Raw genomic sequence first — 22,371 nt, forward strand, 5'->3', positions numbered from 1 at the left:
AGTCCATTTGGTCCAAAGGGGGTGGAGCTCACTTTCACTACAACTTGAGCCTTGGCATTTATGTGCATTGTGACATATCAACAAGCTGAAGGATACAGCCATCAACATTGACTAAATCTGACCCAATGTTTGAAAGGCTTTTAATTGATCCTTATGCTAAAACATCTTTAAACACATTCTTTTAAAATTCTTTAGACGTCTAGCTAAGCTTGGGATGCTTCAGAGGGCCCCTGAGGTCTCCCAAAGGGCTACTATACTATCTGAGTTCATTTGACATGTTAAATGGCATGGCAATGATTGTTGGAATGGTGCTAAATCTTCTCAGTTTGTACTGTACAGTTGTTGTTACTTATGTAGATATCCTAAAAATTATGGAAAATTCATGAAAATTGATATGTCCTGGTAACATGTTGTCAGTTATAGTTTTAATTATCATGTTCAAGTGTTACAGGTCACAACAATGACCAGGCTATTTTGTCAATTATCCTGTATGGTTTGACTCATAGCTTTAGAAAAATACCTCTAGTTCAAGATATATAAGAAAAAAAAAATTCTCTAAGATTAACTAAAAAAAAAAAAAAAAAATGTTCTTTGTTTGCTGTCTGCTAAATTGGTAACAGACTGAAATTTAGTCTACTCTCTCTGTGAAGTGAACAAAGTTTTCTTAGAATAAATCTATCAACAACAGATTATGCATTTCTTTGCCTTTAAGTTTTTTATATTTGTTTTAACTTTGTTATTTTAGTAAAATAAATAAGTGCTATTTAAAAATATGTACATGTAAAAGCTCATTCTGCTTCTATCCAAAATAACCACTCACTGTTAGACTTGTGTTATCCTAATGTCTAATACCTGACAATGCCCCTGCATACGCTTCTAAATCTTTTCAAGTCTTTTGTACATGGTTTCATATAAAAGATAGACAGATATATTTAATTCATTATATGGATGATATCCTAATAGCACATCCTGATCAGGACTGCTTACAATCAGTGTTGCATGATCTAGCAGAGGCTTTACAATATTGTAGCCTTCAAATTGCCCCCAAATAAAACCCCCAGTTACTTATTTAGGGCAAGTTCTGTACTCTACAATGGTGACTCATGTTCCCTTACAATGAAAAAAATAGTTCATTTGGTGACATTAAGTGATTATCAAAATTTGCTTGGAGATATTAACTGGATTACGCCTTAGGTAAAATTCATTACTGCTGAATTAAAGCCCTTGTTTAATGTCTTACACGGTAACTCTGACCCAGCTTTCGAAAGGAGCCTGACCCCTGAAGCTCGACAAGCCCTTGATAAAGTAACAGCTGCTGTGTCTATAGTCATGTAAATAGGATTGATACAAGTAAAGTGTGGCAGCTTTTGTGCTTGCCTACTCCTACAGCTCCGACTGGTGTATTAATGAAATCAGGACCCCTAGAATGGATACATCTTCCAGCTACAGACCAAAAGATAGTGGCTGACAACACTGCTTTAATAGCAGCTCTAATTTTAAAACACAAAAAAAGGAGGATAAATTTGTTTGGTAACAATCGTCCCTAGATTATAATGTCATACAATAAAATAACAATTAAATGCTTTCCTGCAGTTTAACGGAGACTGGAAATTGCCTTAGTACATCCAGCCCAACGTTTCTCATGATGCACCCTGCATATAAGTTATGTAAGCAGGGTGACAATATACAGCCTTGACTGTACTCCTTTTCCTACTTTGAATGAGTCTGTTGTTTCCTATCCAGTTCTAACTGTTGCTTACTGATCTGGATAGAGATTTAGCGGCGAGTGGTGGCTGAATTGTGCTGGAGTGGTGAGCAGTGGCTGCATGGAACTGGAGTGCTGAGCAACCGAGAGGCGATATGTACGGCCAAGGTCAGTAGTTGCAGCCATGAGGAGATACCTTATGTCCAAGGTAAGGATCAGCGGCTACACTTTGCTGGAGTAGCTGTGAAGATACTCTACATCCAAGTTAAGAGAAACTGCATTAAGACTGCAGTTAAGAAACTGCATTAAGTAGGTTCTGAGAGAGGGCATCAGAGGACAAGTAGACTGAAACCACAATCACTGTGACCTAACCAATCTAATCACATGGGCCACAGCTTTTTACAACTCAATGAAACTAAGCCATGAAGTGAACGGTCACCCAAGGCAGACAAATTTTGATGGAGAGTTCTGACAAAATGTGATCCACTGGAGAAAGGAATGGCAAACCACTTCAGTATTCTTCCCTGGAAAACCCCATGAACAGCATGAAAAGGCAAAAAGATATAACACTTAAAGATGAACTCTTCAGATCAGGAGGTCCCCATTATGCTACTGGAGATCAGCGGAGAAATAACTGCAGAAAGAATGAAGAAAAGGACCCAAAGCAAAAACAATACCCAGTTGTGGATGTTACTGGTGATAGAAGCAGGATCTGATGCTGTAAAGAGCAATATTGCATAGGAATCTGGAAAGTTAGGTCCATGAACCAAGGCAAATTGGAAGTGGTCAAAAGGAGATGGCCCTCTATATTTTAGAAATCAGTGAATTAAAATGTACTGGAATGGGTGAATTTAACTCAGATGACCATTATATCTACTACTGTGGGCAAGAATCCCTTAGAAGAAATGGAGTAGCCATCATAGTCAACAAGAGAGTCCAAAATGCAGTAGTGATAGAGTCAATTCCAAGGCAGATTGATAAAAAGTCCAGGGGTCCCCAAGGAGAGAGGGGTCTGGAGTTCTCAAGGAGGAAGAAAGGACAAACATTTCCCCCTCTACATTGCTTAGGATTATATAGCAATAATGTATCATGATTGAGGACAGTCTCTGGAAAAAAATCTTCTGGCTAATTCTGTTATCTTAAAATGTAAATTATGGGAGTAGGTCTAGTGAGATCTTTATAACCCCTAGACAATCTTTTGATTCTTTTGATTTTGTAATAACTAATTAGAGAGTATATAACTCCACTGCAAACATTAGGAAGGGCATACTCTTTCTGCCCCCTTCTGATGCTTATGTCAGAAACTTTTTCTATCTCCTTTATACTTTAACAAAACTTTATTACACAGAAGCTCTGAGCAATCAAGCCTCATCTCTGGCCCTGGATTGAATTCTTCTCCTCTGGAGGCCAAGAATCCTGGTATCTTTTCATGATTCAGCAACAACCTTTCACTAGTTGGATGTGATCTCAAAAATCACAGAATGGTCCCTATTCCTTTTGAAGGCAAACCATTCACTATAACCAGAATCCAGGTTTATGCCCTGACAAATAATGCAGAAAAAAACTGAAATTGAAAAGTTTTACAAGATCTTTTTTAGAACTAACACACATAAAAGATGTCCTTTTCTTTATAGGGGACTGGAATGCAAAGTAGGAAGTCAAGAAACACCTTGGGTAATAGGAAAATTTGCCCTTGGAGTACATAATGGAGCAGGACAAATGCTAATAGATTTTGCCAACAGATGCACTGATCATAGCAAACACTCTCTTTCAATAACAGAAGAGAAGAGTCTACACATGGCCAGATGGCCAACACCAAAATTAGATCGATTATATTCTTAGCAGTCAAAGATGGAGAAGCTCTATACCATAAACAAAAACAAGAATGGCACCTGACTATGGCTCAGATCATGAACACTATATTGGCAAATTCAGACTGAAATTGAAGAAAGTGGGGAAAACCATTAGGCCATTAAGATAGGACCTAAATAAAATCCCTTATGACTATACAGTGGAAGGGAGAAACAGATTTAAGGGACTAGATATTAGAGTCCCTGATGGACTATGGACGAAGTTTCATGACATTTTACAGAGACAGGGATCAAGAACATCCCCACAAGAGAAAATGCAAAAAAGTAAAATGGCTGTCTGAGGAGGCCTTACAAATAGCCAGGGGGGAGGGGAGGAGTGAAAAAAAGGAGAAAAGGGAAGATATACCCATTTGAATACAGAGTTCCAAAGAACAGTAAGGAGAGATAAGAAAGACTTCCTCGGTGATCAGTACAAAAAAAAAATAAATAAATAAATAAAATAAAAATTAGGAAAACAATAGAATGGGAAAGACTAGAGATCTCTTCAAGAAAATTAGAGATACCAAGGGAATAGTTCAAACAAAGATGGGCTCAATAAACGACATAAATTAGATGGACCTAATAGCAAAAACAAGACTGGGAGCTGACTGTGGCTCAGATCATGAACTGTTTATTACCAAATTCAGACTTAAACTGGGGAAAGTAGCAAAAAACACTAGACCATTCAGGTATGACCTAAATCAAATCCCTTGTGAATATACAGTGGAAGTGAGAAATAGAGTTAAGGGACTAGATCTGATAGACAGAGAGCCTCATGAACTGTGGACAGAGGTTCCTGACATTGTACAGGAGAAAGGGATCAAGACCATCCCCATGGAGAAGACATGCGAAAAGGCAAAATGATTGTCTGAGAAGGCCTTACAAATAGCTGTGAAAAGAAGAGAACTGAAAAGCAAAGGAGAAAAGGAAAGATATTTCCATATGAATGCAGAGTTCCAAAGAATAGCCAGGAGAGAAAAGAAAGCCTTCCTCAGCGATCAATACAAAGAAATAGAGGAAAACAACCGAATGGGAAAGACTAGAGATCTCCTCAAGAAAATTAGAGATACCAAGGGAACATTTCAGGCAAAGATGGGTTTGATAAAGGACAGAAATGGTATGGACCTAACAGAAGCAGAAGATATTAAGAAAGGTGGCAAGAATACACAGAAGAACTGTACAAAAAGTATCTTCACAACCCAGATAATCATGATGGTGTGATCACTCACCTAGAGTCAGACATCCTGGAATGTGAAGTCAGGTAAGCCTTAGAAAGCATCACTATGAACAAAACTAGGGGAGGTGATGGAATTCCAGTTGAGCTATTACAAATCCTGAAAGATGATGCTGTCAAAGTGCTGCACTCAAAATGCCAGCAAATTTGGAAAACTCAGCAGTGGCCACAGGACTGGAAAAGGTCAGTTTTCATTCCAATCTCTAAGAAAGGCATTCCAAAATAATGTTCAAACTATAGCACAATTGCCTTCATGTCACACGCTAGTAAAGTAACGCTCAAAATTCTGGAAGCTAGGCTTCAGAAATATGTGCACCGTGAAATTCCAGATGTTCAAGCTGGTTTTAGAAAAGGCAGAGGAACCAGAGATCAAATTGCCAACATCCTCTGGATCATGAAAAAGCAAGAGCGTTCCAGAAAAACATCTAGTTCTGCTTTATTGACGATCCCAGAGCCTTTGACTGAGTGGATCACGACAAACTGTGGAAAATTCTGAAAGATGGGAAAATCAGACCACCTGACCCACCTCTTGAGAGACCTATATGCAGGCCAGGAGGCAACAGTTAGAACTGGACATGGAACAACAGGCTGGTTCCAAATAGGAAAAGAAGTATATCAAAGCTGTATATTGTCATCCTGCTATTTAGCTTACATGCAGAGTACATCATGAGAAACGCTGGGCTGGACGCACAAGCTGAAATCAAGGTTGCTGGGAGAAATATCAATAATCTCAGATTTGCAGATGACACTACCCTTATGGTAGAAAGTGAAGAGGAACTAAAAAGCCTCTTGATGAAGGTGAAAGAGGAGAGTGAAAAAGTTGGCTTAAAGCTCAACATTCAGAAAACTAAGATCATGGCATCTGGTCCCATCACTTCATGGAAATAGATGGGGAAACAGTGGGGACAGTGTCAGACTTTATTTTTTGGGGTTCCAAAATCACTGCAGATGTTGACTGCAGCCATGAAATTAAAAGATGCTTACTCCTTGGAAGGAATGCAACTTTCATATCCATACATGACCACTGGAAAAACCATAGTCTTGACTAGACGAACCTTTGTTGGCAAAGTAATGTCTCTGCTTTTTAATATGCTCTCTAGGTTGGCCATAACTTTCCTTCCAAGAGTAAGCGTCTTTTAATTGCATCACTGCAATCACCATCTGCAGTGATTTTGGAGCCCCCAAAAAGCAAAGTCTGACAGTTTCCACTGTTTCCCTATCTATGTCCCGTGAAGAAATGGGACCAGATGCCATGATCTTAGTTTTCTGAATGTTGAGATTTAAGCCAACTTTTTCACTGTCCTCTTTCACTTTCATCAAGAGGCTCTTTAGTTTCTTTTCACTTTCTGCCATAACGGTGGTGTCATCTACATATCTGAGGTTATTGATATTTCTCCCAGCAATCTTGATTCCAGCTTGTGCTTCTTCCAGTCCAGCATTTCTCATTATGTATTCTACATATAAATTAAATAAGCAGGGTGACAATATACATCCTTGACATACTCCCTCTCCTATTTGGAAACAGTCTGTTGTTCCATTTCCAGTTCTAACTGTTGCTTCCTGACCTGTGTATAGGTTTCTCAAGAGGCAAGTCAGGTGGTCTGGTATTCCCATCTCTCTTAGAATTTTCCACAGTAAAAAGGGGCAGTAGAAGAGCACAAACAAAATAGATACATCACGAGTCAGACTCATGAAGGAAAAAAGGGAGAACACACAAATCAATAAAATTAGATGTGAAAAACGAGAGGCTATAACTGATTCCACAGAAGTAACAAAGAATCTTATAGACTATGACAAACAACTATAAGCCAATAAAATGTAGAACCAGAAAGCCACAGAAACTTCTTGGAAAATCAACTAAGATGAAACAGAAAATATGAACACAGTGATTACAAACACTAATAGTGAAATTGTGTTGAAAATTTTATAGTTAACTATAAGGGCCAGATGGCTTCAAAGGTAAGATTTATGAACCATTCAGAGAAGTGTTAACACCTGCATTTCTGAAACTCTTCTGAGATACTGCAGTGGAAGTAAAACCCCCAAACTCATCCTACAAGGTCACCATCATCCTGATAACAAAATCAAAGTTAATACAGAAAATTACAATTACTGACCGATATCACATGGATGAAAGTAGATGCAAACCTCCTCAACAAAATACTAGTAAAAGAACCCAACAACACTTTAAAATTATTAAGCACCATTATTAAGTGGTGTTTATCCCAGAAATGCCAACATTCTTCAGGAGCTGGATATCAATATATATTGAAGGATTAACACCATAGGATCACCTCAAAAGATGTTGAAAAACCCTTTTATATAATTCAACATGCATTTGTGATTAAAAAAAAAAAATCTTCCCAGAAACTGAGCAGAGCAATAGCTACTTCAAAGTAATAAAGGCACACAAGTCAAAATTACAATACATATCATTCTGAATGGCCATCAGTATAAAATTCTACAAGAGAGGATTTCCCTGGAGGTCCAGTGACTGAGACAGAATGGTCCCAATGCAGGGGTCCCAGGTTTGAACCCTGGGTTCTGGGTTCTGTCTGGTCAGGGAACCAGACACCACATGTGACAAATAAGGCCTGATGCAACCAAGTAAAGAAATAAAAAATTATATAATCTTAAAATAATAAATGAAAGAGATGGTGTGGAGAAATGGGAATCCACTGTTGTTAGCAGTGTAAATAAATAGCACTGTGATGCATAACCATAGCAAGTTCTTTAGAAACTTAGAAATAAAATTACCATACGACCCAACAAACCCACTATTTGGAATATACCCAGACGAAACCACAATTGAAAAAGACATATGTACCCCAGCATCCATTTCAACAACTTTAACAGTAGCTGAGATAGGGAGGCAAGCTAGTGTTCAAATATCATGGAATGGATAAAGAATTTGGGGCACATATATTGGATAGGAAGTTACTCATTCATAAAAGGAGCACAACTGGATGACTTGTAGAGATATGGATAGAACTAGGGCCTATTATACAGAATGAAGTAATTCAGAAAGAGAAGGATCAATATTCTTTATTAATGCACATAAGTGAAATCTAGGAAAATGACAAGGAAGAACCCATTTGGAGGGTGGGAAAGAAATGCAGAGGTAGAGAACAAACTTCTGGACACAGAGGGCAAAGGAGAGAGTGAATGAATTGAGCAAGATGCACTGACAAATGTATAATATCAAGTATGAAGTAGACAGCTAGTGAAAAGATGTTCAGTGCTCTGGGATGCCCTAGAGAAGTTGGTTGTGGGGTAGGAGAGGAGGTTCAAGAAGGATGTGGGTGATTAAATGGGGGGCTCATCTCTATATACCAATAGCTGACCTACATTGTAGAATAGCAGAAACTAACACAATATTGTAAATCAATTATATTCCAATTTGAAATTATTTTTTAAATTGAAAAAGAAAATCAGTCCTTGGCCAACTTGAGCAACTGACAAGAAAGGCATCACAGTGCACATGTCATGTAAAATATATACCAAAGACCTCTTTATTAGGTATCGACAAAACAAAAAGCAAAAAATTTAAATGCAGAGTTAAATTAGCCAGAATAAATTTAAACTGTAGACATAAGGGTACCTTCATTTGATTTGTTTGTCATTGTTTCTAAAAGTGCTGCCAATTGATGTCACCAGTTTATGGAAACATGAATTCATTCAAGTTTTAATAAATAATGGTAAACTTTGACAATAAAAACCATGTTAAGTAGGAATTCGTAAACGTACGTTGAAAGCTGCGGTTCAACACAAGAATCACTTATTTGGAAATTCTAAAATGTGTGCTACTGACTGGGAAAAATTCATAGCCTAAAGGTTGAGAAATTGTGTTTTATTCAGCAAGAGTTTTATCCTGAGGAGGATTTAATCCTGAGGATCAACTTCCCAAGTATTTCTGTAAGACCACTCTGAAGAGTGAAAGGAGGAATCAGGATGGATAGAACTTTTGTTACAATGCTTTATTATGAGTCTTTTCAGATTTTCCAGTTTTTAAAATTGCTTTAGTCACTCTGTTCTCCCAGCAATTTTACTGTTTCACATAACTTAAGTCTTTTGCTAGCATAAAGCCTTATCCAAGTACCCAACACTCCTCTTTGTTTAGTATGATTTCATAGCAATAGCATCTAATTCATTCTCATTTCTGTAACTAAATCTTCTCTCATCTTGTTTGTTCAGTTTACCTAATATTTTCCACTTATATTATTGTTGTTGTTGCTACTTTTTGTTGTTTCTCTATTCGTTTAGTATTTCAGATCAGTTCAGTTCAGTAGCTCAGTTGTGTCTGACTCTTTGTGACCCCATGAAATGCAGCACAACAGGCCTCCCTGTACATCACCAACTCGCGGAGCCCAACCAAACTCATGCTCATTAAGTCAGTCACGCCATCCTACCATCTCATCTTCTGTTGTCCCTTTCTCCTCCTGCCCTTGATCTTTCCCAGCATCAGGGTCTTTTCAAAAGAGTCAGTTTTTTGCATCAGGTGGCCAAAGTATTGGAGTTTCAGCTTCAACATTAGTCCTTCCAATGAACATTCAGGACTGATCTCCTTTAGGATGGACTGGTTGGGTCTCCTTGAAGTCCAGGGGACTCTCAAGAGTCTTCTCCAACATGACAATTCAAAAGCATCAATTCTTCCATGCTCAGCTTTCTTTAGAGTCCAACTCTCACATCCATACATGACTACTGGAAAAACCATAGCCTTGACAAGATGGTCAAGTATTTATAATATTTTAGTATTTATATTATTTTATTCCCATGTTAAACTTTATTGTTTCCCTCTGTTTTCTTGCTATGAGGTTAGATTTTTTTTTTTTTTTTCTTCTTTTTCCCTTTTCTGTAGAAGACACAAGCTTATCCTCAGGATTGGAGAGCTTCCCTTTAATGTAAACTTAAATACATATGAGTTCTGCTTTTCCTGTATGTGATGATTTGGGTATGTTGTGTTTTCATTTTCATTCACCTCAGAATATTTTCTAATTTCCCCTGTGACTTCTTTTTTGACTCATTGGTTCCTTAGGAATGTGTTGTTTAATTTTCCACAGATTACATTTTCCAAATAGTCCTCCAATTAGTGATTTAAATGTACATTTCTAGGATGTCAGAAACATATTTGTTATGATTTACTTTAAAAGGCTTCTTTTATGGCTTAATATAAACTCAACCCTCAAGAATATTCTGGAGAATATTCCAAGTACACTCGAGAGGGATGGATAATCTGTCCTTGTTGTGTGGAATGTTCTGTCTATGTGTGTTAAGTCCACAAGGTTAATCTTATCACTTAAGTTTTCTCTTCCCACCGTGGTCTTAGATTATTGCACCATTATTTGGATATGTAATTTTGGGCTGTACTTCTCGCTCAATTTTTTTTTTTTTTTTTTAGTTTTTACACTTCATATTAGCCAAAAGGCAGAGAAATAATTGAAAAGTTTTCAATTTTTGATTCAGGTACCTGTAACTCTTTGGGGAGGTGAATATATGTTTATAAATCCTATATGCATATTTCAGTTAATATGCCCTTGTATCAAGGTAAAAATAATATGGCAAAATATATAACTGATAAAACATAATGAAATATTATGTCTTATCCCTCATATCAGTTTGGATTTAAAGTCTGCTTTGTCTACTTTATATGGTAACCATGTCACTATATTGCTTATTGACTCCATAAAATTTTGCTTGCAACCTAATTCTTAAAATCTATTCAATTCTAAGTATTATCTCCTTGACAGACTCTAGTTGCCATATATAAAAAAAAAAAATCCATTTGCCACCTTTTAATATAACACATTAATGGTTATTTGTTATTTCTTTTACTAAATGCATTTTAGAGTGATTTTAAATAGCTCTAGAGACTCTGGTTTTGTTGTTTATTCACTCAGTTTTGTCCAACTGTTTTGTGACTCCATGGACTGCAGCATGACAGGACTCCCTCTTCTTCCTCTCCCAGTGTTTTCTCAAATGCATGTCCATTGAATTGGTGATGACATCCATCCAGCTCATCCTTTCTTATTCCTTTCCCTGACTGTTCTCAATCTTCCCCAGCATTTACCAATGAGTTGGCCTTTACCTCAGGTGGGCTAAACATCATCAGTCCTACGAATGATTATTCAGCCTTGATTTCATTTAGGAATGACTGCTTTGATCTCCTTACAGTAAAGCGACCCTTGAGTATCTTCTCTAGGATCACAGTTCGAAGACACCAATTCTTCAGCTCTCAGCCTTCTATATGTTTCAACTCTCACATCTGTACATGATTACTGGATAAACCATAGGGGTTTGTGACTGTGGGAACCTTTGTTGTAAGGAGATGTGTCTTCTTATTTATACAATGTCTAGATTTGTCATAGATTTTCCTCCAAGAAACAAGTGTCTTTTAATTTGATGACTGCAGTCACCATTCGCTGGGATTTTGGAGACCAAGAAAATTAACTCTGGCACTGCTTTTATATTTCCCATGTTTTCTATTTGCCAAGTAGTGATGGGACCAGATGCCAAAATCTTTGCTTTTTGAATGTTGAGTTTTCAGCAAGGTTTTTTATTCTCTTTATTCACCCTTATCAAAAGGTTTTTCAGTTCCTCTTCATTTTCTATTTTTAGAGAGATACCATCTGTTTATCTGAGACTGTTCTGTGGTTTTCCCAGCAACTTTCATTCCAGCTTTGTGATTTATCCAGCCTGGTGTTTTGCCTAATAAACTCTCTATATATTTAGCATAAGAATAGTGACCATATATAGCTTTGTCACTTCGCTTTCCAGTTTTGAACTAGTCAATTGTTCCATGTCTGGTTCTAACTACTGCATCTTGACCCACATACACATTTACCAGGAGACAGGTCTGATACTCCTGTCTGTTTAGGAATTGCCCACATGATCTTTTTCATGATCTTTAGTCAATGGCTTTAGTGGAGTCAATGAGCAGAATTAACTCCCCCCGCCTCCCGGAATTCCCTTTTTCTCTAGGATCCAACGAATGTTGGCAATTTATCCTCTGTTTCCTCTGTCTTTTCCAAGTCTAGCTTGCACATCTGGAAGTTCTTGGTTCATATACAGCTGAAGGATTTTGAAGATTACCTTGATAGCATGTGAAAGGAGCACAATTGCATGTTAGTTTGAACATTCTTTGGCATTGCCCTTCTTTGGTGTTGGAATGAAAATTGTCCTTTCCAATTTCATAGCTACTGATGAGTTTTCCACATCTAATGGCATATGAACTCACAGCCTCAGTTTAACAGTATGTTAACAGTTCAACAGTTTCGATGTGATGGATTCTCTCAGTTTTCCTAAAGCTTTTAATTTCTCCTTCATATATGAATGAGATTACCGGTTGCCGATTTGACTCTTCCATTAGTTGGAAATGTGCAAATATTCTCTTTTTGCCTGAAGAGTTTCTACTGAAAAATCAGCTGCTATCCTTAGGGGGATCCACCTATATGTTATTTATGTCTTTGCCCTTGCTGAATCTTAATGTTTTCTTTTTGTGTTTAATTTTTCAGTGTTTCATTAATATATGTTGTAGGGTGTTTCACTTTGGGCTTTTCATGTTTGGACTCTGGTATGCAGGAGCGATCCGTATAACTTCAACTTTGATTCCCTACAGCATGGTTTTAATTTAACCAAGTCAGAGAATAATCTTACATACAAGCTATTATAAGATAGCCTGAGATTCCGAACAAAGGATTATCTTTTAAAGTATTCTTATTTAGGGTATCACTAGTGTGAAATCATTCAACTACAAAAATAATTTCCATCACTTTGTCTAGAAACAAGTACCAGAGAAATTCTGTGGGATCCACAGCAATCCCTAGTTTGTATCCTGGCTTTTATTTTCTTTTTTTATTTGTTATTCTGGCATATAAAATTGTGACTGTGCCTTATGTGTATATTGGAGTAAGAATGTGTTTGTTAATGTCTATCTGGAATTTATTTTTTGCCTTGAAAAATTATAGATTTATGCATGTAGAAATGGTTAACACAAATACAAATAGGCACAATTTAAAATTCTCTTACAAAAGTCTGTATTCAAAGTTCAAGACAAAAGGATGAGTTACAAAATGCAAAACATTTAGATAATAACCAAGACATTTCATCCACGCACAGGTAAAAACTGTGGTACTCTCCCAGTCAGCTCAGCAAAAGTTGAGTAGACGACCTTAGACTTTATTCTATCTGGCAATAACCAAATACCCATCCTCTACTGTGGCAGTACCAGGGAAGGCTAAGTAGACACCTGGAGTTTCAACCAGGCCACCTGTAATGGGATACTCTCTCTCTTCCTGGATAACAAGGTACTGTTAAGACATAATAGGGAACAGGGAAGCTGACACTCACCAATAATGAAGAACACTCGAGAATCAAATGAAACTAAGGATGAAATCTGGAATTCTGTTCCCACAAGTGAAACATGCATAACCTTGCCCAAGAGTATCAGAAAGACAGTTAAAATAGAAGGAGTTATAACGTGGTCCACATACTTCTTACCTAATACCTTCAATGTCGACATGTCAACCCACTGATAATATGCTGACTATACAGGACTGCTGGCTTCAATTCAATTCTATGTGGGCAGCAGTCAATAAGAGTTTTATGAGTATAATTTTTTGCAGACTTATTGATACTCCTTATATTAAAATGCTACAAATCTTGAGAGCTGACTCTATTGAAGTGGAGAACATTGTAATCACTGTCCTCAGTATTATGGGGCTTTCATATGCATTCACTCATTTTCCCAATTCTCAGTCATCATCTGAAGACAGAACTGCAGCATTAAGAGAAGAATGGCCTATTCACAGAGAATGCAAGTGGAAAGTCAAAATGGAGCCAGTGGCCGACCTCCTTCCATGCTCAGTAATGTAATTCCACCTAAGTATTTCTTAAGGTTACTAGGATGCCCAAGTCAAAGAAGCTGCTCCCAGTACTACAAAGCTTGATTGAGAGGCTTTAGTGTGTTTTTTTTTCTTTTTCTTAACCTTCAATCCCCTTTCTAAGATCACATACCAGACCAGTTAACACCTCAGAAGATGGAACAGTCTAACAGACATTTAGAGGCAATCCTGCCACTGCATAAGACCAAGCTTGTAGATCCAAGCGGCATGTGGGGTAAGGTTTTCACCTCAGGATACAGCACGACTCCACAGAGTTTCTCTCTCACTGGAAAGCTCTCAAATCACCTTCTGACAGTACATTTTGAGGGAGAAAAGGAAGTAAGCTGATAAGAGCTTTGCGATTTCTAATAGTCCTCAATTTCACTTACCATCCCATGTACAATGAGAGAGTTAACATGCTTTATGATCCATCCCCCAATCCCTGCCAATACCAATTTTTTGATGTTTTTCAGTTGCTCATTTTTTTCGGACTCTTTTTTCGGACTCCATGTACTGCAGCACGCCATGCTCCCTTGTCCTTCAGATCGCCCAGAGTTTGCTCAAACTCATATCCTTTGAGTTGGTGATGCTTTGCAGATATCTCATCCTCTGTCATTCCCTTCTCCTACCCCTAACCCTAAGCCTGCCCCCAATCTTTCCAGGTATCAGGGTTCTTTCCCAATTATTTAGCTCTTGGCCTCAGTTAGCCAGAGTGTTTGCACTTCAGTCTCGTCATCACTCTTTCCCCGATTAGTCATGGCTGATTTCCTTCAGGATTGACTGGTTTAATCTCCTTGCTGTCCACAGGACACTCAAGAGTCTTCTCCAGGCCCATAGTTGAAAAACAGTAACACTTTTTATTCAGGTCTTGGGGTCCTTTCCAGCTCTAACCTTCAAACATGACTACTGGAAAAGTCATATCTTTGACTATTGCATATTTGTCAGCAATCTCTCTGCTTTCTAATATGGTGTCAAGATTTGTCAGAGCTATTTGTCCAAGGAGCAAATGTCTTTTAGTTTCGTGGCTGCACTCACTGCTTGCAAAGTTATAGGAGGTCAAGAAAATAAAATCTGCCAATGATTCCATTCTCTCTCCATTGATATGCCTTGAAATAATGGAACACATGCTATGACCTTAGTTTTTTGAATATTGAGTTTTTATGTGGCTATTCCACTCTCCTCTTGCAGCTGCATTCAAGCAAATGGCTGCATTGAAAATTTTCCTGCTGACTACTTCTGCATACCATATCGTGTCTCCAGTACAGAATAGTTATTTTGGACTGATGGTAGAGATTTCTACCTTTCCATTTAGGTATGGCCATATGTCACTCCATCATAGTTCTTTTCCTAACCTGCAACAGGCAGGTAATTCATGGTTCCCAGGGCCAATGATGCCTGATATTTATTCTGCCTCTCCTTAAAGGTCAACTCACCAACCATCTTCATTATATGAAAATAATCCTAGTTGCAACTGATCTACCAAATAAGTGTTTGACTATGTCGTATAACAAAGATAAATTTATGTTGGCTAATGTCAAAAAATTCCTACAATTGTCTAGTTTGAACAATACAGTTACATGTCATCTATGAAGATGATTATTTCTATTTTGAAATAATTAAGAGTAGAATGAGGCTTTCTTTCAATGAATGGCTATTTTATAGTGCTTCAAGATAAACTTCAGGTCAAGGAAACTTTCTATATGCATACTAGGTAAATTACGCCTAATTGTTTGAAAAAAAGAAAATGAGAACAAAATGATTTTCCATTTCTGGGGCAAGTTCCAAGGAAAGTACCAGTTGATAGCTGACTACTTGAAATAGAAAAACAAAACAAAACAACAGCCAAAAAGACTAGGCATGTGTATGTAATGATTTAATCTTAATAGGTGCATGTTAATGGGTGTTTCGTACTGTTCATGGGGTTCTCAAGGCAAGAATACCAAAGTGGTTTGCCAGTCCCTTCTCCAGTGAAACACATTCTGTCAGACCTCTCCACCATGACCCATCCATCTTGGGTGGCCCCACATGACATGGCTTAATTTCATTGAGTTAGACAAGACTGTGATCTGTGTGATCAGATTGGCTAGTTCCCTGTAATTATGGTTTTAGTGTGTCTGCCCTCTGATGCCCTCTCGCAACACCTACCATCTTACTTGGGTTTCTCTTACCTTGGAGGTGGGATATCTCTTTATGGCTTCTTCTTACCTTGTACGAGGGGTATCTCCTCACAGCCACCCTTCCTGACCTTGAACAGGGAGCTGCTCCTCTCGACCCTCCTGGGCCAGCACAGCTGCTGCTCCTTGGAGGTTGGGTTTCTCCTCTCGGTGGCTGCCCCTGACATCCAACGTGAGGTAGCTCCTCTGGGCTGCTCCTGTGCTCTCACAGCCTGGCACTCTCAGTTGCTGCCTCTGACCTCGGGCGAGGAGTATCTCCTCACAGCCACGCTTCTGTGTGGTCCTTTGCAGCCAGCGTGCTTCTGCAGCCTTCAACTGTGTGGATTACAGTAAACTGTGGAAAATTCTGAACGAGATGGAAATACCAGACCACCTGACCTCCCTCTTGAGAAACCTGTATGCAGGTCAGGAAGCAACAGTTAGAACTGGACATGGAACAACAGACTGGTTCTAAATAGGAAAAAGAGTATGTCAAGGCTGTATATTGTCACCCTACTTATTTAACTTATATGCAGAGTACATCATGAGCAATGTTGGGCTTGAAGAAGCACAAGCTGGGATCAAGATTGCTGAGAGAAATATCAATAACTTCAGATATGCAGATGACACCAACCTTATGTCAGAAAGTGAAGAGGAACTAAAAGGCCTCTTGATGAAAGTGAAAGTGGAGAGTGAAAAAGTTGGCTTACACCTCACATTTCAGAAAACTAAGATCATGGCATCTGGTCCCATCACTTCATAAGACATAGATGGGGAAACAGTGGAAACTGTCAGACTGTTTTTCTGGGCTCCAAAATCATTGCAGATGGTGATTGCAGTGATGCAACTAAAAGATGCTTACACTTGGAAGGGAAGTTATGACCAACCTAGAGAGCATATTAAAAAGCAGAGACATTACTTTGTCAACAAAGGTCCATCTAGTCAAGGCTATGGTTTCTCCAGGGGTCATGTATGGATGTGAGAGTTGGACAGGGAAGAAAGCTGAGGGCCAAAGAATTGATGCTTTTGAACTGTGATGTTGGAGAAGGCTCTGAGAGTCTCTTGGATTGCAAGGAGATCCAACCAGTGCATCCTAAGGGAGATCAGCCCTGGGTGTTCATCGGAAGGACTGATGCTGAAGCTGAAACTCCAATAATTTTGTCACCTCATGTGAAGAGTTGACTCATTGGAAAAGACCCTGATGCTGGGAGGAGATGGGGGCAGGAGGAGAAGGGGACGACAGAGGATGAGATGGCTGGATGGCAACACCAACTTGATGGACATGGGTTTGAGTAAACTCCGGGAGTTTGTGATGGACAGGGAGGTCTGGCGTGCTGCCATTCATGGGGTCACAAAGAGTTGCACATGACTGAGAACTGAACTGTACTAGACTGAATGGATATTTGGGCTTCCCAGATGGCGCTAGTGGTAAAGAACCTACCTGCCAATGTAGAAGAAGCATGATTGATCCCTGGGTTGGGAACATCCCCTGGAGAAGGAAATGGCAACCCACTCTAGTATTCTTGCCCTGAAAATCCCATGGATGAGGATCCTGGCGGGCTACAGCCCATAGGGTCACAAAGAGTTGGATATGACTGAAGCGACTTAGCACTAATGGGTGTTTGGATAGAAGACAAAGGAAATTAATTAAAATAATCTATATCTGCCTCGTTGTCTCTGCTAATAGTTTTGATATTGTGGATCACAAAAAAAAATTAATGAGATATGAAAATCAGACCACCTTACCTGTCTCCTGAGATATGTGTGTGCAGTTCAATACAGTTAGACTCAAACATGGAACAGTAAATTGTTTGATAAATTGGCAAAGGGTTATATCAAGACTATATATTTTCACCCTGCTTATTTGAAGGCTGGAAAAACAATTTCTGTGGGAAACATCAATAGTTTTATTTATCCAGATGACACCACCCAAAAGGCAAAAAGAAAACATGAACTAAAGAGTGATTTTATGAAGGTGAAAGAGCAGAGTTGAAAAGCTGGATTAAAACTCAGTATTCCAAAGCTAAGATCATGCCATTTGGTACCATCATTTCAAGGCATATCAATGGAGATAAAATTGAATCACTGACAGGTTATATTTTCTTAACCTCCAACATCACTGTGCATCTGACTGTAGACATGATAATAAAAGGCCCTTGTTTCTTGGATGAAAATATATGACTAATCTACACACCATATTAAAAAGTAGAGACATGGTAGAGAACAAGATGATGGAGGAGTAGGTGGATGTTCAGTATATCTTTGTCCATGAATACATTAGGAATACACCTTCCGACACAGAAGTGCATGCAGAACACCAGCTGAGAGCAAAGAGGAGTACCTGACAGGTGCAGAACAATATAGAGAACCGCACAAAACTTGGTAGGATGAAGGAAATAAAGGCTAACCAGGAGTGTTAGTATGACTGGACCTGCCCTTGTGGGGTGGGGGAAATGAAGCAGGGGCATGATCCCCACAGCAGGACAATTTTCTGAGTCAGAGGAGAACTATTAAAGGCTGAGAGTGGAATAGCTGATCTAGAGCAACCTAAATGGAATGAGACTCAGACAGTCTTTGCTGCAGCCATACATAAGCCAGGCAGAGATATAGGTCTCCTGGAAGGGGTAGCACCTGGAAGCTGAAGTTTAAAGATTGTGGAGCAATTGTGGAGCCCACTGTGAGGGCTGCTGTTGACTGCAGGGAGACAGATTGAGGGGATGAGAGGGAGAAGATTGTGGTGGGAAACGCCTGTGGAGGAAAGCCAGGAAGCCATGGAAGCAAGGCAATACGGCTGAGTCATGTATATATATATATGGAGCCATCGCCATAGCCTTTCTGTCTCCACACACTAGCATCGGCAGCTTAACAATAGATAGATTGACCCATCAACCCCCTGACACACTGAACTACAGCGTAAGATCCCACATAAAGTGGGATGTGCCTGATGTGCTGATGTACAGAGTACGACCCTAGTCAGGGGGGCCTGTCTGTGTGCCTGACACATGAAACAGAGAGGACCCCAGGCAAGGGATCCCTCTAAGTGCCTGAATCAGAGGAGTAATGGAGAAAAACTGGACAAAGGCTTTCTGATCTCCAGCTACATGAGGCTCAAAAAAAGACTCTAATAGGGCCATAACTTCTGCTGTGGAGGCACTGGTGTACCTAAACAACTGGTGCCGCCAGGATCCCCACAAGACAAGCAGCTGAACCACCTTCATGCTCAACTCTTACTGGATCATAGCTGTCACCAAAAAGAAGTCTTATGTTTATGTGTGCAGGGTTACTTTGGTCCCGTCTGACTCTTTGCGACCCTGTAGACTATAGGCTGTCAGTCTTCTCTGTCAGAAAGGGGATTTTCCAGGCAAGAACACTGGAGCATATTGGCCAATACTGGTGGCCATACCCTTCTGGATAACTGTATTTCCTCTTGCCCTAACCAATAACACCCCTGAATACCTGGTGCTGACAGAACTCCTGAGACACAAGCCACTGCACCACTTCCACACCTGGCTCTCATAGGGGCAAACTCAAGCCCTCCAGAGCAACCTCAGGAGCTAAACTCCAGTGGACAACCCACATGTAAAGGGGGAAATAAAATCACAAATGAAACCCAGGGCAGTGTGGCTAAGAAGACCCAGAACCTCCCCACAAGCTGTAAAAGTGATAGATTAAATCCAAATGATCAACTAAGCAGACTCTATGTCTATGGAATATATAAAAGGCAATTGAGAGCACCCACAAAATAAAGTGCACTGATTCTGATAACTGGGGACATTGGAGGCAAGAATGCACAGGAATGGGACCAGATTAGATCTGAGCAGCCCTCACAGCAGGTTCTGAGATCCATATAGTGTTGGAAATCATCCTAGGGAGGTAACATTCCCAGAAGGGGAAAGGATTCTGAGAGTAATACCTCAAGAAAAACATTTATTGTTCTAATTTCTAACTTGTTCTGTAGCTTCTTTTGAATTTTTTTTTCCTTCCCCTGCCCCCTGTTGTAGGATTTGATCTTATTGGCACTAGGAAATCAAATTAAGCTTTAGAGTTTTTTTTTTGTTTTTTGGTTTTTTTTGCTCAGCCCCACATTTTATTGTTGTCCACATTTTCATCCACATTGAGCTTTTGCAGTACCGTGGAGTTTTTTGTTCTTTCTTTTCTTTTTTCTTTTTAAATTTTAGTTTTGTAAATCTATTATTTTTTTTTTAATATCTATACTTTGTTTTCTTTCCCTACTGTTATTTTTTATTGTATATAAATCATCCTTATTTACCTTTATTTTATTTCACATATATATTGTTTCTTTCTTTACTCTTTCTCCTTTTGTCTCAACATATTTGTTAGTTTCATTTTCACTGTTTTATTCCCAATTGACCAAAGCTGTACAAGCTGTATAAGCTGCTTTACTTTAGTTATCCAATGTGTGCTTTAATTAGTTTTGTTCTGGTAGGTATAATTTTTGTTTCTTTGTTCACCAGGTCAATCAAATCTTAAATTTTTTGGGCTATTTTGATTTTTTTTTCAAAATAATATTTTTATTGTGAAAGAAAGTACAAATATATAAAAGTACAGAAAACAAATGCTCAGCTTAATGAATTACTCAAAGGTGAACAATCTAACCACTTTTACAAGAAGTAAAAGTGTCCCTGAACTTCCCCTCCACAAGGCAAAACACTTCTAAATACTCCACCCTGATTGCAATCCCATTCTTCCTTCTATAAGGAATCATTATTTGTTTACAGTAATTATTTCCTTGCGTTTTCCAGTTTCACCAGTCAAATATGCACCGTATAATGCTAGTCTTGCTCCTGTATATATATATTTTTTTGTATGTCTTTTAAGCCTCCTTTAATCCAAAGCTTATTTTTGCTACAAGTTATCTGTTGAAAACCTAAGGGTTTTTCTGGATAGTTTTCCAGTCTCAATTTTACAAACTGTATGTCTTTCTGGTCATATGATTACCTGAAGCTGATTCTTTAGTAGATTTCTTCAGAAAGGGCTAATGAGTACCTGTGCCCTTTTTACTTGTAAGTCAGTTTTGTTAGGTACAAAATGCTTGACTCATTTTCTTTCCTTGAGAGTATAACTAAGATAAGCTTATTTTCTTTGAGCATAAAGTGTTGCTCTTGAAGTCTGATAATTATCTAATTAAAATGACTTGCAAATCATGTGTTCCTTTCTTCTTTCTAGATAGTCAAATATTTTATTTTTCTTTAAACCCAGTACACTACAATACCTTGGTGTTAGTCATTGTGGATCAATATTTTTAAGTATATAATAAGTAACTTCAAATCCTTTTTTTTTTTCTTTAATTTCCTGAATTATAGTTTTCAGCATTTCTTCTGGTCCCTTCAGTCTTCTTCTTCTTTGATGTCTTGCTCTTTCTCTCAGTCCCTTTTTCCCCAATTATTTTTATTAGTTGGAGGCTAATCACTTTACAATACTGTAGTTTATTTTGCCATACATTGACATGAATCAGCCATGAATGTACATGTGTTCCCCATCCTGAAACCCCTCCCACCTCTTTCACTATGGGTAAATATGTATATGTGTATATTGAATCACACTTCATATCATTGTTATAAACCTATGCCTCTACATTGGTGTTTTGCTGTTCTGTGAAACTATCCCCCCTCCACCTTTTTTTCTTTCTTTTTCCTTGATTTTTTTAAATCTCTCTTTTGTAATTTAAAATTTTAAGACATATTTTATTTTTCTACATTTATTCCTTCATTTTCCTTTCCTATTTTTCTTTTCCCCTTTCAGTTAAACTGTAATGTATATAAATCTCCATCTACGTCTTGAAATTTTTGAATGTTTATTATTTCTTCCTTTCTTTTTGTTTCTCTCAACATATTTCTTACCTTGGTTTGCATTTCTTTATTCCTCACTTGGCACCTTTATTTAGTTTTGTTTTCCATTTTATGCTTAGCTACATTTTGTTCTTAACTGGTAAATATAATTTTTTATTTCCTTTGTTCCCCGGATCTACTTTATTTTTGTTGGAATGCTTTCACTGTGTTCATATCTGTATATGGATATGTGTACTTTTTATTATTTTAATTATTATTTGTCTGATTTTGTACCTGCCATTTCTCTGAGGTTCATCATTGGTTTCTCATTTTTGGATATGTGTTTTACTCTCCCTTAATGCCATAACAAACCATTTGTGGAATCCTCGTTCCTGACCAGAGATCATACCCTGAGCCTTTGGAATGAGAGCACTGACTCCAAGACCCTAGAATACCAGAGAAGTGACCCTAGGGGGTATCAGGTAGTGAGAACTCACACAAAGGAAACCACTTGAATATAAGACCTGGCATAACTCAACCATCAATAACACCCTGTGCAGGACACCTCATTTAAAGAGCAAACAAACAAAAAAACAACAAGCTAATCATCAGCAGAAAGGAGTACTATCTCATTCAGCCTTGCCCATCGCAGGAAAACCAACAAACAAACACACACACACACACAAACTCAGCATGTGTCTCACTTTATACAATGCTCATCAGAAACAGCTGTGCCAACTTCAGGAGGGCAAAAATCAAAT

Source organism: Dama dama, chromosome Y (genome assembly GCF_033118175.1).
Source record: "Dama dama isolate Ldn47 chromosome Y, ASM3311817v1, whole genome shotgun sequence".
NCBI classification, from domain to species: domain Eukaryota; kingdom Metazoa; phylum Chordata; class Mammalia; order Artiodactyla; family Cervidae; genus Dama; species Dama dama.